The sequence below is a fragment of the Herpailurus yagouaroundi genome, unplaced genomic scaffold (genome assembly GCF_014898765.1).
Source record: "Herpailurus yagouaroundi ecotype Mexico unplaced genomic scaffold, PumYag 140, whole genome shotgun sequence".
Lineage (NCBI taxonomy): Eukaryota > Metazoa > Chordata > Mammalia > Carnivora > Felidae > Herpailurus > Herpailurus yagouaroundi.
Genome location: NW_024412395.1, coordinates 40158160 through 40174007, shown reverse-complemented (window position 1 = coordinate 40174007; position 15848 = coordinate 40158160). Strand labels below are relative to the sequence as shown.

General features: G+C 41.7%; 1 protein-coding gene and 1 long non-coding RNA gene across 2 annotated transcripts in view; one reads left to right on the top strand and one right to left on the bottom strand.

The window, feature by feature from the left end:
- Positions 1 to 15848, top strand: part of CCDC148 (coiled-coil domain containing 148) — a 253948-nt gene that overhangs the window by 228469 nt on the left and 9631 nt on the right. The window lies entirely within an intron of this gene.
- On the bottom strand, positions 3623 to 4535 carry LOC121030598 (uncharacterized). Its single transcript, XR_005790313.1, has 2 exons — positions 4421 to 4535; positions 3623 to 3991 (listed from the first exon to the last, which is right to left on the bottom strand). It is a non-coding gene; the product is annotated as an uncharacterized LOC121030598 (long non-coding RNA).

The window sequence follows — 15848 nt, the reverse complement described above, 5'->3', positions numbered from 1 at the left end:
CCAGGCATTTGAAAGTATTATGAGCACAGGGCAGGACTAGGAAGGCAAAAAGCAGTATCCAAGAGACTGATTACTAGAACAATCTTCTACCTTCTTGAAGCTGGGTTTTCTATTGTTCCCATGCAACAGCCACTAATCCCAGAAAAGCAGTGGTTTCCAAATTTACAGAGCAAAAATATAACCTAGTGGGCATGTGAAAATACAATTCTAGATTTGTACCACCAGGGATCTTAAGATTAAGCCCAGGAATCTGCATTCTAAATAGAAGCACCACTGAAAATGCCATTTCAGTTGGCTTACCAACCACTGTCAGAGAAAGATAGCAGTGTGATTAATCCAGGGGCCCTGATGGTAAGACAGTTCTGTAAACATCCTGTTAAATAGCCGAGAGTTTCAGCATCCCCACCTGGCGAGCAAATGCTAACTCCTGTGAGAGGCAAGTTCATGGCCCAGCTGTCACAACTTGTTGCAGTTGCTTGGAAACATCTACTCCTTTTACTTGTTTTTGTATCTTCTTTGATTTTTAATGTTGCCATTTTACCCTGGGTTTAATATTCTGCATCATTTCCAATCTTGTTTGGAAACAGGTGGGATATAAATCCTAATTAAATAAAAAAATTGCTGATGGCCTCTCATGTAATCAGAAGTGGAAAAAGGGAGTAATGCTGTTTAGTTGAATAACAAAATGTTTTATACTGAGTCTTTCTAGATAATGTATGGGAGAGTACCTTGAAAACTGTCAAGTTTTATACAACGAGATGATTTTTAAAATATCAGTACTTTATATGTACCAAATAAGTATGTGTATTTATCTATTGTATTCCTATAAAGTATCTACTCAAAGCTTCTTGTACTTAGGTTTTAGTAATTGAAGGGGGAAAGACCACGTTTCCATCGAGTATACCTAAAGAGAAGAATACATCTCTTTGTCAAAATATTGTGGCTCTTTATTCTTTGTAGTTCTTCCAAATCCTACAAACAGAGAGGATTATCAGTACCATCTGAGTATGTGTGGGCTTGAAAGCTCTAGATGTTTCTAAAAGATCAAGGCTTTTGATGCTTTTTTTTTTTTTTTTTTTTTTTAAATCCTGGGAGCTTTTGGTGCAAGTTAATCCTTATGATGTCTCAGACTATCGCTCTACAAACCCTTCCTAAGGCTTCGATGTAATGGACATAAACCATTTTATGTTGGACCAGGTTCAGCTAGGGTCTTCCTGTGGTCTGTGCTTGGCAATTGGCCTATTTGCAGAAAGGCTTGTCTCCATCTGCAATTATGCCAAGGTCTTCATATAAATGCTGTTATGCATTCAAATGGAGCAGTCCAAGCAAGACATTTCTGATCAGATTGAAGAATACATATAAGAGAGAAATGTTGGCTGTGCCTGGCTAAGGTGATAAAATTACTTTAACAACGGAGGATCCAGGCAAAAGATAGATTTATTGATGTGACAGTCTTCAGGGAAACCAGAAACATGATCTCAGAAAGATGTATACTCAAAAGGAGGCCTTAGGGAATATTCTTGTCTCTTGAAATAATGGGGAATCTGGCAGGAGGAGTTGTGACAATCGGGAGAGGACAATAAAGATTAAAATTTAGAGTTGGTTGGAGAGAGAATCTGAGTTGCCTTTCATATATGTGACAAGGTTGGCTATATCTCTAAGAAATTAAAATTATGAGTGAATACAGGGAACAAACTGATGGTTGCCAGAGGGGAGGGGAGTTGGGGGAATGGGAAAAATGAATGAAGGGGAGTGGGAGATACAGTACTCCAGTTACAGAATAAGTCACAGGGATGAAAGGTACATCATAGGGAATACAGTCAATGGTATGATAATAGTGTTGTGTGGTGACAGTTGTGGTGAGCACAGCATAACATGGACTTGTCAAATCACTGTTGCACACCTGAAATGAGTATTGTGTACCGTTGTGTCAACTATACTTCAATTAAAATAAATTTATCAGGTTGAAGGATGTGTAAGTGTCGACTTAATATTTGAAGAGCTATTTTAACTATTGACCATTGTGTTATTTGGGGCAACCATTTTTAATTTCTGTTTAAAGAGAATATTTATTTTCCCAGTTTTATCAATTTTGCTGATGATAAATTCTTGATGCCAAAAAAAAAAAAAAGAAATTAGAATTACGTGGATATTCAGCTTATAGCTTTTATAGAAAATGAAATAGCTTTCTTTTGCTATCCAGGCCACTGGATCACCCAGTAACTTGAGGGAGAGTAAATAATTTACCTTTGAGGAGCAAGATTAACGCCGCTTCTGTTAGTTTAACTTGGACTAAGTGGGTTTTCCTGTGGGCTTAGTGTTTGGGGTCATGATTAGGCCCCTAGGAGAGCTGGGCCTGTTTCTTCTCAGAGCTTGATTACCAAGAAGGTCTTGTGACAAGAAAGAGCTCTTCTTCCTAAGAAACCACTCATGCTGTTGCTTTACACACGGTGCAAAACGTGAAAAGAGACACAACCCATCTCCTGGTGTCCTTTGTTAGCTGTGTCTAGAGAGGCCAACATTTGGCCATTGTAACTTTTATTAGAGTAAAATTTCATAAAAATTAATTACCTGTTTCGTTTACACCAGCAACTTAGGAAACTCTGCCCTACTTCTCTTCTAGCCTGTCCACCCTTTCCCCGGCTGCTCCTTAAACTTGGGATTTAGCTATAATATATAGCTGATACACTGTTAAATTGTACAAAGTGTGGTTTTGTCGACCTATTTCATTGTGCTTCTCTGGTCCATGACTCTCCTCAAGGAATTTCTCCATTTCTCCGTTCAAAGAGCGGTCCCATGGAATGTCAGTGTGTGTATCTCTAGCTTAACGTAGGAAAGGAAAATACAGGGTTTTTGAGATTTATTTCTGCCCTTACCTAAACAGTGCTGCCGAGGGAAAAAAAAAATCCTTTAAAGGGGGGCTAAACAAACAGGAAAAAACACAGTGCCTGTGTGTCTGTTGGTTAGGTAACCAACACCAGATTTTGGTTCAGCTCATTGATCTCCATTCCCCAAGATAGAGCCAGCCCCCCATGGGGCTCTGCAAGGCTCTCTGCCCCACCCCTGCTCACACATGCTCTTGTACTCACTCTGTCGAAAGATAAATAAACTTTAAAAGGGGGGGGGGCGGAGGGTCACTGAATCAAGTATTACTTATACATTTATCTGGATCTCTGCCCACTTTATCTTATTTTTCCCGGTAAAGTTGGTCACTTTAGCCTACAGTACTATGTTCGAGCTGATGTGTCTGCTTGAGTTCTGGAGAAAGCCACAGATTTCTCTCTTGGCCTCAATAGCCTTTCTAGAACATCGGCTTCAGCATCTCACCTGGCCTCAGAGCTCATCAAGCCTGCACGGGGGACGGGCCCCCTCCCCCGAGATGCAAACGTGTCAGCGTGCAGTTGGCTGGACTGCCGGGTGCGCTGCTGTGTGGAGGTGTCAGTGATTCAGTCCCAAAGGCTGAATTCTGAGACCTAAAGGAGACAGAACTAAGAGAGGCATGACTCGGCTGAAAGTCACCAGAGGAGGGAGTTGAAACTTGGAGGCGGAACCCCCAGGGACAGCAAACGGATCAGCATTTAAGGGAGCGAGCGGAGGAAAAAAGCAGGAGGAAAGTCATGCCCAAAATGTAATATACTTTATCTTTTGTTTTTTTAAAAGGCATAATTTAAAATGCCTAACCGAAAAGTTGTGGTAAAGAAAATATTCTATAATGTTGGTAGAGGAGGGATTAGAAGGGTTACTTAAAAAAAAAAAAAAAGAAAAAGAAAAACCTTCAAAGGTGTTTATGACAGTAACCATTCTGCTACACTGATTTTTTTCCTGGTTTTTTAAGCTTCAAGTGTTAAAGAGGCTGTTTATGAAGCCTCTTTGCTGATCATTTCCTAGACTAAAAGAAAATCAGGGTTTACTTCATTGCTGTGGGTGGCTGAATCAGTATAAAAATCTTCGGTCCTTTTGATGTTTGCTGCCTATAGAAGTTCTGAGAAACCTGGGAAGGAAAGAAACAGACCATAAGGGGATTTTCAAACAATAGTAGAGACGGCAAGTTTTATTAATCCTATTTACTTAAGTCATTTGTTTGAGGGGAGAGGACTGTGTTTCTTTTGTTCTTAATGCCATCCTGTCAGGACTCCTGACAAAGGGAAACCAGTTCCATCAAAATGGCCTATATGTCTGTCTCTGGAAAGACAGGACCAATTAAAATCAGAAGTTGAACATAGATAAAACCAGAGTGAAATATTTTAATTTGGTAACCCAGTGGTATATTTCATTAGTGTGGCTTTTTAAAATTTCATACCCACACAATGCTTCCTTCAGTTGTGAGTCTGAAAACATTCTTATTGAAATTAGGGTCATCAGAAATTATATGTATCTTAGAAGAATTCTTCAGGGAAGAAAATCCAATGAAACTAATCACCTATGCTTCTCCTCTTCTTACTTTAAAATTTTTCTTTTTCTTGGGCACCTGGGTGTCTTAGTCGGTTAAACGTTTGACTCTTGATAATGGCTCAGGTCATGATCTCACAGTTGGTGGGATGGAGCTCTGCATCAGGCTCTGCGCTGACATCATGAAGCCTGCTTGGGATATTTGCTCTTCATTCTTTCTGCCCCTCCCCCACTCACGTGCCGGCACTCTGATGCTGTCTCTCTCAGAATAAAAAAATAGCATTAAGAAAAATAATTTTTTCCTTTCCAAAGTGGGAAAATAATTTAAAGAAACCTAATATTGTGAAGTAAACCCTCAATATGAGTTCCCTTCTTATGTAGTTGATAGAATGATAGCATCTTAAAGATGTTTTAAATGCAATACATATTAGCTGTGACATTAAACTTTATCTACCATAAACCATTTGTGAGTTCAAGAGTTACTGTGCAAATTACCCAAGTAGTGTTAAATGACAGATGTCTCTTCTTGGTGAACTCCTGTGATGGCAAGTGGCAAGCCCCGTATGTATTCAAAAATCTAGATGTAGGCTGTGTTTGTCTACTTGATAGGTATATCTAATGGCTCTGGGATTTTCTTATGTGATTTGGTAGGAGTATGATTTTTACACACTCATATGTGGCACTTAATACAAATACGTGGAATAAATGAATATATGAAGGCAGTGAGGCAAATAAATGCTGATTTGCCTGGGTAGGTTGTTAAATTCCAAATCATATTTCCTGAGAGCCAACATGTCATTTGTGCCTCTCCTGCCCATCCAAAATCACAGTACCAGGAAGCTCGTGTCATGGAAATCATCTTTGAGTTTGCCTTTTAGCATCTATAGTTCCTGATCATTCAAAGGAGCCGGACACTTGATTTGAAGTTAAAGTGGTTCAACTTCTCTTACTACTCCTCAAATGACTAAGTATGTTCCAAAGGAATACCCACTGATTAACAGAAGAGGGTATATTCAATTCATTCTTAATTTTTTATTTTGTCAACTCTTATTTACCTACAGTTTAGAAAATTTAATCAAATGTTTGCCATAACTTTAAAAATTTTAATCTTTCATTTATGGGTGAATAATGAATATTGCCTTCTGTTTTAGGCACTATGCTAGTTGTTGGGGATACAAAGGCAATTAAGACATAGCCAATACCCTCAGGAAGTGTAGTCTAACACAAACAGCACATGGAAACAAACAACTATAGTACAAGTGAATAAGTGTATATGTGTTTATGCCTATTAGTTTACTTGGATATCCATCCCTGCCTGTTCAATGGAAAGGCAAGTAACATTTCCCAAGCTGGATTCTATTCAAAAAAGCTTTGATTATCAGATAATTTGCGGAAATTAGTATACTAGTCGTCTTTTTGAGAATTCATATTGCATACCACTATATTCTAATAACTATTCTGAGAGGTCCTACTGTGAAGAAATCTATTTCACATTGTTTATCTTTCTCAAGCTTACTTGAATATCCAACACAATATCCATGGCACACATGTTAACATCCTGTGGAATATTAGCATTCCATGGGCCATCAATTTGGAAAACAAACTGATTATCACTTGGAACAGCTTGGCACATGCCCTTCTGTTACAGAGGATGAAAAGATAAGTATTCCCTTATACGTAGAAGATATGTTTACTGGTCAGGACTACTCAGAAGCAACTGAGAGAAACCTAACTCACACTAACTTAGGCAGAAGGGAGAATGAATGGGAATCCAGGAGGGAATCTTGCTTCAAGGACTCAAATGACATCTTCAGGTTCCTCTCACTCTCTTTCTGCTTCTTTACTCTTACGGGTTTGTGCATTGGAATGGACTTCCTCCTATGGGCTGGGGAAACCAGGAGGAAAAGAGACCTGGCTTGATTTAATTACATTATTTTAGGTAGTGACCGCAGAGAGAAAAGAAAGCTTTTCTTCAATATTCATATATAAATCCCCAGGGAAAGATTCTTTTTTTTTAATGTTTTTATTTATTTTTGAGACAAAGAGAGACAGAGCATGAGCCAGGGGAGGGGCAGAGAGAGAGAGGGAGACACAGAATCCAAAGCAGGCTCCAGGCTCTGAGCTGTCAGCACAGAGCCTGATGCAGGGCTCAAACTCACAGACGGTGAGATCATGACCTGAGCCGAAGTCAGACGCCCAACCGACTGAGCCACCCAGGCGCCCCACCCCCCCCAGGGAAAGATTCTGATTGGTTCAGTTGAAACTCACTGAGGGCCAATCACTATGGTCAGATTTATAATGTACTAATATTAACCATATCTGGTCACCAGGAAAAGTTGGGAGACTCTGATTAAAGGTTTCAACAGACCTACAAAGAATAAGGAAAGGCAATTTGAAGGGGATTGATAATTCTAGATTGATGATAGGGGATAAAAAAAACCTGACATGTCTACCACAATGTGGTCAAATTATTAAAATCTAGATTTAGCCATAATGGGCAGTTAGCCCTAGTATCCAATTACTTCCAGAAAGGGGGTGGGGTGGGGTGGGGAATCTGCTCTTCTAATAGTAAAGTCATTATTTTTGGAAGATATCTCCTAATTTATAAAATGGTTTATAGCTAATAATTCCAAATGTTGTGACCTCAGATGGTTAATTATATAAAAGATTTTCTTGGCTCCAGGAAGTGGCATTGCTCAAAGTTATACATTCTACGATTTTTTAAAGTGGTTGAAATGATTAACCCTGCTGTAAATATTACAGGTTAAAATTGTTGCAGTATATGATGTATTAAACAAGGGGAACTTAATTCTCTGCTTTTGGATTAGAGCAAACCCAAAATAATTGAGTAGAATCTCGACCCTCTCCCATGGTACATGGTGGCTTATCTCCAAGCAGACGTGAAGAGGCATGTGCCTAATAGGCATGTTCTAATAGGCATGTGTCATTACGTTTGTTCCTAAATTTTTTGTGTATGAAAAGGATGTCCACTCTATGCGAAGCTCAGATGCCCACTAAAGCAGCAGCTCTGCATTTAACTAGCAATATGATATAGTTACACTTGAGAGATTTGTCTGAAATGAATCTTGATATTACATGAAGAAAAAATAAAAGATCAATGGATTTGGGGGTATGAAGGAGGTGGAGGCCACAGATATTGATGCCTCAATTGTAGCAAGAGTCAGATCTCGGGGAAGATGTTTTGAAATTAAGAAAAGAAGTGGATTCACTTTGGAACCATGGGTGAACAAATAAGAAGGAGCAGGTAAGGGGCGCCTGGGTGGCTCAGTCAGTTGAGTCTCCGACTTCGGCTCAGGTCATGATCTTACAGCTCGGGAGTTCAAGCCCCACATTGGGCTCTGTGCTGACAGCTCCGAGCCTGGAGCCTGCTTCGGATTCTGTGTCTCCCTCTCTCTCTGCCCCTAACCCACTTGCATTCTGTCTCTGTCTCTCTCAAAAGTAAACAAACATTAAAAAATTTTTTAATTAAAAAAAAACACGGAGCAGGTAAAAGAGAAGGAGGAAAGGCAGAGAAGTAGGATGTACATTTCAAAGAGGTGGTCATTAGGACCAGCCATTGTGGACAGGTTAAGTCAGAGGAGCTCTAAAAGACTCTAGGTTTACAATTTGGAGTTCCTGGTGACATTGGGGAGAATGGTTTCCAGATAATGGAGGAGGCAGAGGCCGGACTGCATGGGTTTGGGATTAAATGAGAAGTGAAGAACTTCTAACAGAAAGTATAGCTTTTTCATCTAACAAATTTCACCTAGAAGGAGAAAAAAAAAAAGGAGGATGGTAGTTGAAAAGAGACACACTTTCCCCATTTGAAGAAGTTTGCATGCGGAGAAAAAAAGAATCATGAAGTGGGAGAGAGAAATATTGAAGAAATAGGAAAGGAAGAAATTCATTTCTGGAGCAAGCTCCTAGAAACAAATAGGCTTATGGGATAAAAGCCCAGATTTAATTTTTTTTTTAACGTTTGTTTATTTTTGGGACAGAGAGAGACAGAGCATGAACAGAGGGAGGGTCAGAGAGAGAGGGAGACACAGAAGCTGAAACAGGCTCCAGGCTCTGAGCTGTCAGCACAGAGCCTGACGCGGGGCTCGAACTCCCAGACTGTGAGATCATGACCGAAGCCGAAGTCAGATGCTTAACTGACTGAGCCACCCAGGCACCCAAAAGCCCAGATTTAAGAAGCAAAGGATGGGTAAAATGGAGTCTTGACAAGATTGGAAGTGGGCAGGACATATTGGGGAAACGAATGCTTATGGCCTCTGCAGTAAAGTGGGAGGTGAGGTTCTCTGCTTAAGAGGGAGAAAGTTAAGCAGCTGGTGTAAATAACATTAATCTGGAGGAGTGTTGCATGTCCAGGTAAGGTTCGACTTCATAAATGCATAATAAATACAGCAAAGAAGCAGGGCTGGAAATTGGCAGGGCAGATGTGGAAATAACAGAAGACAATTAAAGGATACTAGTGATTATACTCTTAAAAGCAGACCCAGGGATCCACAGCTGGAGAGAGAATAAAGTCTGTGTCTCCTAGCCTGGGAGGAAAGGAAGAAGTAGGACAGTAAACTTCACGAGGGAAGATCTAGCCCAGTGTCTGGCACACAGAACACAGTTTAAATATATCGTTGAAAATGGAGAGTCTGATGAGCTAAAGTAGCAGGTTGAGTAAGGCTAAATGATAAGAACATAAGGAACATAGGCGGTTAGCAGGCAATCCACTCCTAAAGTCGTACAGTCTTTATCAGTATATGTGTTGGCCCTAGACATTGGAGTCAGAACGGAATCCCTCTGTTTAAGATTTTGGCAGGAAACCGTTCTAGGTGATGCCAAGCTCCAAGTCTGGTCTAAGGAATGAGCTGTTGAAGCAGCAGGGGAGAGAATGCTGTTGAAGCACAAGGCACACTGTAAGGGTGGAGTTTTGAATAACCGTTGGTGAATGTTGGGCAGTGACCTGGGCAGCTATTAGTTGATTGCAAGAACCCAATGACAAAGAGGATGGTATAACCCCAAAGTCAATAGAAAAAGCTTTTCTGGAATTGTTGCCTGAGACCAGGAAAATGCCAGCCTTCTCCATCAACAATTTTAAAGGGAAGCAATGGTGGGGCGGGGGGGGAGGTACCCGTGTGGCTCACTTGGTTAAGCATCTGACTCTTGGTTTCAGCTCAGGTCATGATCTCACGGTTTGTGGGTTCCAGCCCCGCATCGGGCTCTGTGCTGGCAGCTTGCTTGGAATCTTCTCTCTCCCTCTCTCTCTGTCCCTCCCCCACTGCCTCCCTCTCTCTCTCTCTCTTTCTGTCTCTCTGAAAATAAATAAACTTTAACAAAAAGGAGGAGCGATGGGAGTAGTGCCACCTGGGAAGCACTGGTTTTCAATTAAGAAAAACTATTAAAAGGAGCAACCAAGAGTGAAGTGAAATGGGGTTGTGTGCTCCAACGAAGGGAATATTTCATCACTAACTTCGTTTAGACTTGCTAGTGCGTGATCATAAAAAAGACAGACTTTTATTGTTTTTTAATTCCTTATAGACAGTGCACTCTGGAAATGCTATTGGAAGGGACGATTCTAGGCAAATTTTAAGGGCATGAAAGAATTACTGAAACCTATATTGAAAGTGTTAGGAATGGTTCAAAAAGAGGAGGGTAGATAAATTGTAGTAGAAATGTCTTTCTGCACTAATTTGGGGGAAAGAGCTAATATATGTGTCACATTCTTTCTGTAACTTACTCCCCACATCTTCCCTTGTATTCAAGTCCAGATTCCCAGGCTTAAGTCCTTGTTTCACAGTTGTTTATAGGTCTGTACCTAGAACTCAAGTGAACTCAGACAGCTAGGTTGAAATTGATCACAACAAACAGGAAAATGTACTTCACTCGTATTTGTGGGTTTTCACTTTCAGTATGAAAAATATCCACCCCCTTGGAACTACAAGATTTAGTCCCAAAGGAAGCGGCTCGTACCTCCTTTTTAAGGCACGAATACCTTGAAGTTATTTCTTCCTTCTTTGCTTTTACTGAGTATACCCTTTATCTCCAGTAGTCTGAGGTTTTCAACTGTCTTCAGGGTACACCAGCGTTTTGTCCACTGGAGAGAAAGAAATTGGTTCTGTAGCAGCCATTCTTGTAACTGCTCATCAGACACTGACCCAAGACTTGAGAGGGCCACTGTGATTGGGGGAACCCGTCATTTTTGTGTGTTGGGGGTCATGGAGGCTGGGGCGAGGGTGAAAGATTCTGCTACTTGTCAGTAGCACCAAGGCAGGAATTTCTAGTTTGGATCAATCCTGAGGCATGTAACTGTGCTATTTGGCACATGAAAACAGAAACCAGTCCTGGGTAGTAAAATGTACCTGGTTTTGTCTTGATAACAATAGTCAGGCAGAATCCCTCTAATCTGAACGTTTATCTATACTATAATTCTTTTTTTTTAAATTTTTAAACGTTTATTTATTTCTGAGGCAGACAGAGAGACAGAGCATGAGTGGGAGAGGGGCAGAGAGAGAGGGAGACACAGAATCCGAAGCAGGTTCCAGGCTCCGAGCTGTCAGCACAGAGCCCGACACGGGGTTCGAACTCATGAACCATGAGATCATGACCTGAGCCAAAGTCAGTCACTCAACTGACTGAGCCACCCAGGCACCCCTATCTAGACTCTAATTCTTAAAGTGTGGTCCCTGGCTTAGCATCGCCTGGAAACATAAACGTAAATTTTTAGACTCTGCTTCATTACTACTGAATGAGAAACTCTAGAGGTGGTGAAGTGATCTGAGCTTTAACAAGCCCTCCAAGTGATTCTGATGTTAGCTCAAGTTAGGTAACCAATGGGCTAGGTGGTTTTGGCTTTCAGGCCTGGCTGCACATTAGAATCAATTGGAGGAAGTTTTAGCAAAATACCAACGCTTGAGCCCCAACACCACAACACCAGATTCTGATGTGATTAGTTTGGTGCGGGACATTGGCATCAGAAGTTTTTACATGTTCCAGTGATCCTAATGACTTTTATAGTTGAGAACCATCACTATAGCAATACAAGAAGGGGCTAATTTAGGACTTTGTGATAAGATTGTTCTTGATAATTATTTTTTAATCTATGTATTTTATTAGAATGTTAATTTAGGCATGCTTATAAATAACCACAAATAATGTAAGACTTAAGAGAGTGGGGATCTTTTTTGTCTAGTTTAAATTTTTCCCTATTGTATCCTAAGCATTGGGGACAGTGCTTCACACATAGTAGGTGCTCAACTAACTGTATGTTGGCTAACTAAATCAATCGATTAAAGAATAGAGTTCCAATAAGAACTTGCTCTTACACCAAAGGAGGCAGTAAGTGCTCTGAGCTGGAAGAATAGTCTGTTTGGGGCTGGCATGGGTTCCTCTCCTCTTGGTTCTGTGGATTCTCTATGAATCCTCTTTGTTCTTGCCCACGCCTATCTGTACCAGGATGTCACTGCCTTGCATCAGGATTTACATTCTATTTGCAGAAATTGGTCTCCGCTTATGCCCTTAGCCAAAATCCCCACTGAGTAGAGTCTCATTGCCTATATCATTAGAAGCATCCAGTGAGCATCCAGGTTTTTTTCCTCTGGGCTAGCTTCTCCTTCTCCCCCTTTCCCCCATCGCCATTTACCTCTTGACAGGTGCTTCCACCTGGCCTGTGTTTTGATCCACATAGTCTTCCCTATTACCCTATATCTAATAGAGCGGTTTCTCTCAATTTGGTGGGAAGAACAACTTTCCGAGTGGGTTTGAGCCAAAAAAATGGATTTCCCAACAGGCAGGAACAGGTTCACCATGCTGCTGCTGAAATACCTCCGGCATGTACCTGTTTAAAGATTTCTCACTCAATATTGAGTAAGCCACATGACCTAAACACTAAGTAGCAAGTTTGCACACAAACTGCCTTTAATTCAGTAGGGTAAATTACTTCCCTGAAATGTTTTTGGGGGGAGTCCAATACTGGTTACAGTGCCCTAATTAAGATATATCTTTATGTTGTTTTATTTATTGCATAAGCTTTTTGTTAAAAAAAAAAAATGGTAGCTCCTGCCACTCTCCGTTGTTCCTCAGGAGTCTTCCTAATCCCCCTTGGGTGCTGTAGGTTTGTTTAGACTGAAGTTACCTGTCGCTCCAAACAGGAGGCAGGCCAAGGTTTAGTACTTAATATTTTGCCCAGTTCTCACTGAAGTTTCACTGAAGCAAAGGGATGCTGCTACTAAAGTTCAAGGTGTTCCCAAGCCACTTGCATTCGTATACTCACCTCTTCGAGTGCTATACACACACATAAAGAATCTCCTAAATGATACATAAACTCTCCATTCTACATGAAAGCTTCCTGTCCCTTCAACTACTCTCAGGCCTGGAGGCTTAAACAAAATCCTTTCCAGATTATTGTTAATGCTGTGCCTGATTCTGCAGCAGCTGTTGCCTTTGAACAATACGATGCCTCTCCTCCCCCATGAGAAGTTGAAAATGCCCCTTCTGCAATACTTTGAACCTTTGTAGAAGCAGGGAGCATAAAATGGACTGAGAGATGGACCTAGGACTCCTGTTTGGGAATTCTGTGTACAATTTAGACTTTTGAGCTTCGCCATTTCCTGACATTGACTTTCATAGCAACAGTTTAATTTGGAGAAAATCTGCTACCTCAAAGAGCTAAAGGTATTTATGTGGAAAATTTTCCAAATGATTGACTTTACTGTGTTGCTATTTTCTTTCCCCATGAATATGTGAGTATTTGGCTTTCTCCCAAGAGTTTTTCTGCATCACTTCTCTTTAGGCAAAGAAAAGTTTCTGTCCAGACTGGTAGAGGAGAGAGGCACCAAGAGTTTCCCCTTTCCAAGGGGATTATTATCTGAGTTTATACCACAGCATCTGTATAAATGAAGCATTTGAGTATGTCACCTATTTGCTTAAATTTTCGTGACAAGAGGCTCCTGGGTGGCTCAGTCGATTAAGCTCTAATTTTCAGCTCAGGTCACTATCTCATGGTTCATGGGATCGGAACCCAAGTGGACCTGTATGCTGACAGCATGAAGCTTGCTGGGGATCCTCTCTCTCCTTCTCTCTCTGCCTCTCCCCTACTCGTGCTGGGGTGCTCTCTCTCTCTCTCTCTCTCTCTCTCTCTCTCTCTCTCTCTCTCTCTCTCTCGCAAAATAAATATTTAAAAAATATTTTCAGTGGCAAATCCTCAAGGTAGCCAGAGTAACGTTGGTCATCACTTTGGAGCCAACACAAGTGTAATCAGCTGCGCGCTCCCTCCAGCGCCCTCAGTCTTGCTGAAGGGGTTGTCTGCTCCCTCACTCACCTCCTCAGCCCCACTAATCCTCCAGCCACGTCTCTACTGACTGCTCCTGCCAAGATCACAGATGACTCCCTCTTATTTAATCTAGTGATCATTTGCGGGTTATATCAGATCTTTCTGTATCATTTGACATTGTTAATGCTGTTTTCCTTAGCTGCTTTGGCATCATTTCTCCTCATCCTCCTAGTTTTGTCTTCTGTCCCTTTCCTAAATGTTTCCTTGGCAGTCACTCCTAGACCTACTTTTCTTATTACTCTACACTCTCTTCCTGATTGATTCCATCTGCTCCATGGCCTCAATTCCACGCCGTTGATAAAGATCTCCCATTTACATCTTCAGCCCAGATCTGTGAAGGCTGGTCCCTGTCCAAAGGAACCTGATTCCTTCTCTTCCCTGTTTCTCCAAGTTCCCAGTTTTAGCGAGGGACGCCATTGCTCACTGTGCAAGAAGGAAACCTTAACTCCTTCCTCTATCTCTTCTGCTCTGCCATAACATTAACAATTCAAATTAATTCTATCTTCTACATAAACTTTAAATCCAAGTCTTCTCCTTCAGCATCTCCTCCAGGTCTATTTCCTACCAGTTCCCTAGGTTAGGAAACCATCAACTTGCCTGTGGATAACCCTCTCTGGTCTCGACTCCTGATTATCATGTACATATTACAGGAGAGGTTTTTCAGATCACCACATTTCCCTGATCAAAACCCTCATGCATGCGAAGCCCCAGTCTGGCCTCTCAGGCCTCTCCAGCCTCACCTTGCATTGTCCACTTTTGGTCTTTCCGAGTATTTTTCAGTTCAAAAAATACCGTGCTTTCTCACCTTCATATGCTCTTTTTCTCTGCCTGGAACGTTCTTCCTATTCTTTCCCCCTCTGCTCCTTTTTCGGGTGTGAGATTCAGAGCACTTCCTCTTGGGTGCTCCCCTAAATGCCCCAAGTCTGCAAAAGTGCCCCTCCTAAGGCCTACATCCCACTGTGTCCTCAGAGCAAGGGCCACCCCTTAACAAAATTGCCTGGGTCTTTGTATCCCTGCTAGACTGTTAGCTCTGTGAGGACAGAAACGTGTCTCCTGTGTTGAAATTGTATCTCTAGTGCCTGGAACAGTGGTTGATACAGTGTAGGTGCTCAATAAACATAGGTTGAACGAGTGAGTGAGCCTCAGGGTAAACCATGAGCCAGGCTTCTTTAGGCACAAGTTCAAATGCCTTCGTCTGATTTGCAACTTCTTCCTCACAAGTCAAGCTCCCCTAACTGGTACAACTCTTACTTTTTCACAGCAGGCAAAACTTTGTTGCAGACAAAGCAACCTATATATCCCAAAGGAATAGAAAGTTTTCAAAGGTTCTGAGAATTAGCATATGGTAATGATCAAATCCCAGGGTATCTTTTAATTGAACCTTCACGGTCGTTCACTTAGCTTGTACTCCGTACATAAATTGAGTAGAACCTTATTAGGGAGGTTGTGTCATGCCCTAGTGAAAATGGAGAGAATGAGAAATAGCTTTCCATGACATGGAGGCATTGGAGAAAGGGAGCAACCTGGTCTGTAGCTTGTTTAACGTGTGTCAGGCTACTGACTCCTGTATGGGAGATGAGGAGGAGGACAGCCACAGCCATCAAGGTTTAGGACTTTCCTCCTAAATCCCATTGTGGGTTTTGTACTCTGCAAGGATCTACTGCGCATTCCGCTCTTTTCCTCTCCTACACTGCTGCCTTAATGTCAGCCTTAGGAGCAACCTGGTTTTGGAGCTTTTTCCTCCCCAGGAGCAAATCTTCCTGAAGGAACCACATGACTACCAGGCTCACCCTGCCAATACTTCCCTGGGCTTCTTTCATTCACTCGCTCTGTTCAGATGACACAGGTTCAAATGCCTTACTCAGTCTGTCCTAGCCACCCTGGACTCTTCCTTTCTTGGGACTGTAACCAGCGAGGCAAGCAAGATGCCCAGGGAGCAAAACTTAAAAGTTGCTCACTCTCAGATGCCAACCCTGTCTATGCATGTGCCTGAGTGGGAGTGCCTTTCTGAACTCACCCTTGGCCTGGCACTCTCTTCCAGGAAGGCCAGCCTCCTTTCCACCATCACGCCTCTCCAAATGCTAATAATCCCTGGGACCCAGCTCAAATGCTGCCTCCTCCATGAAGCTCCCAA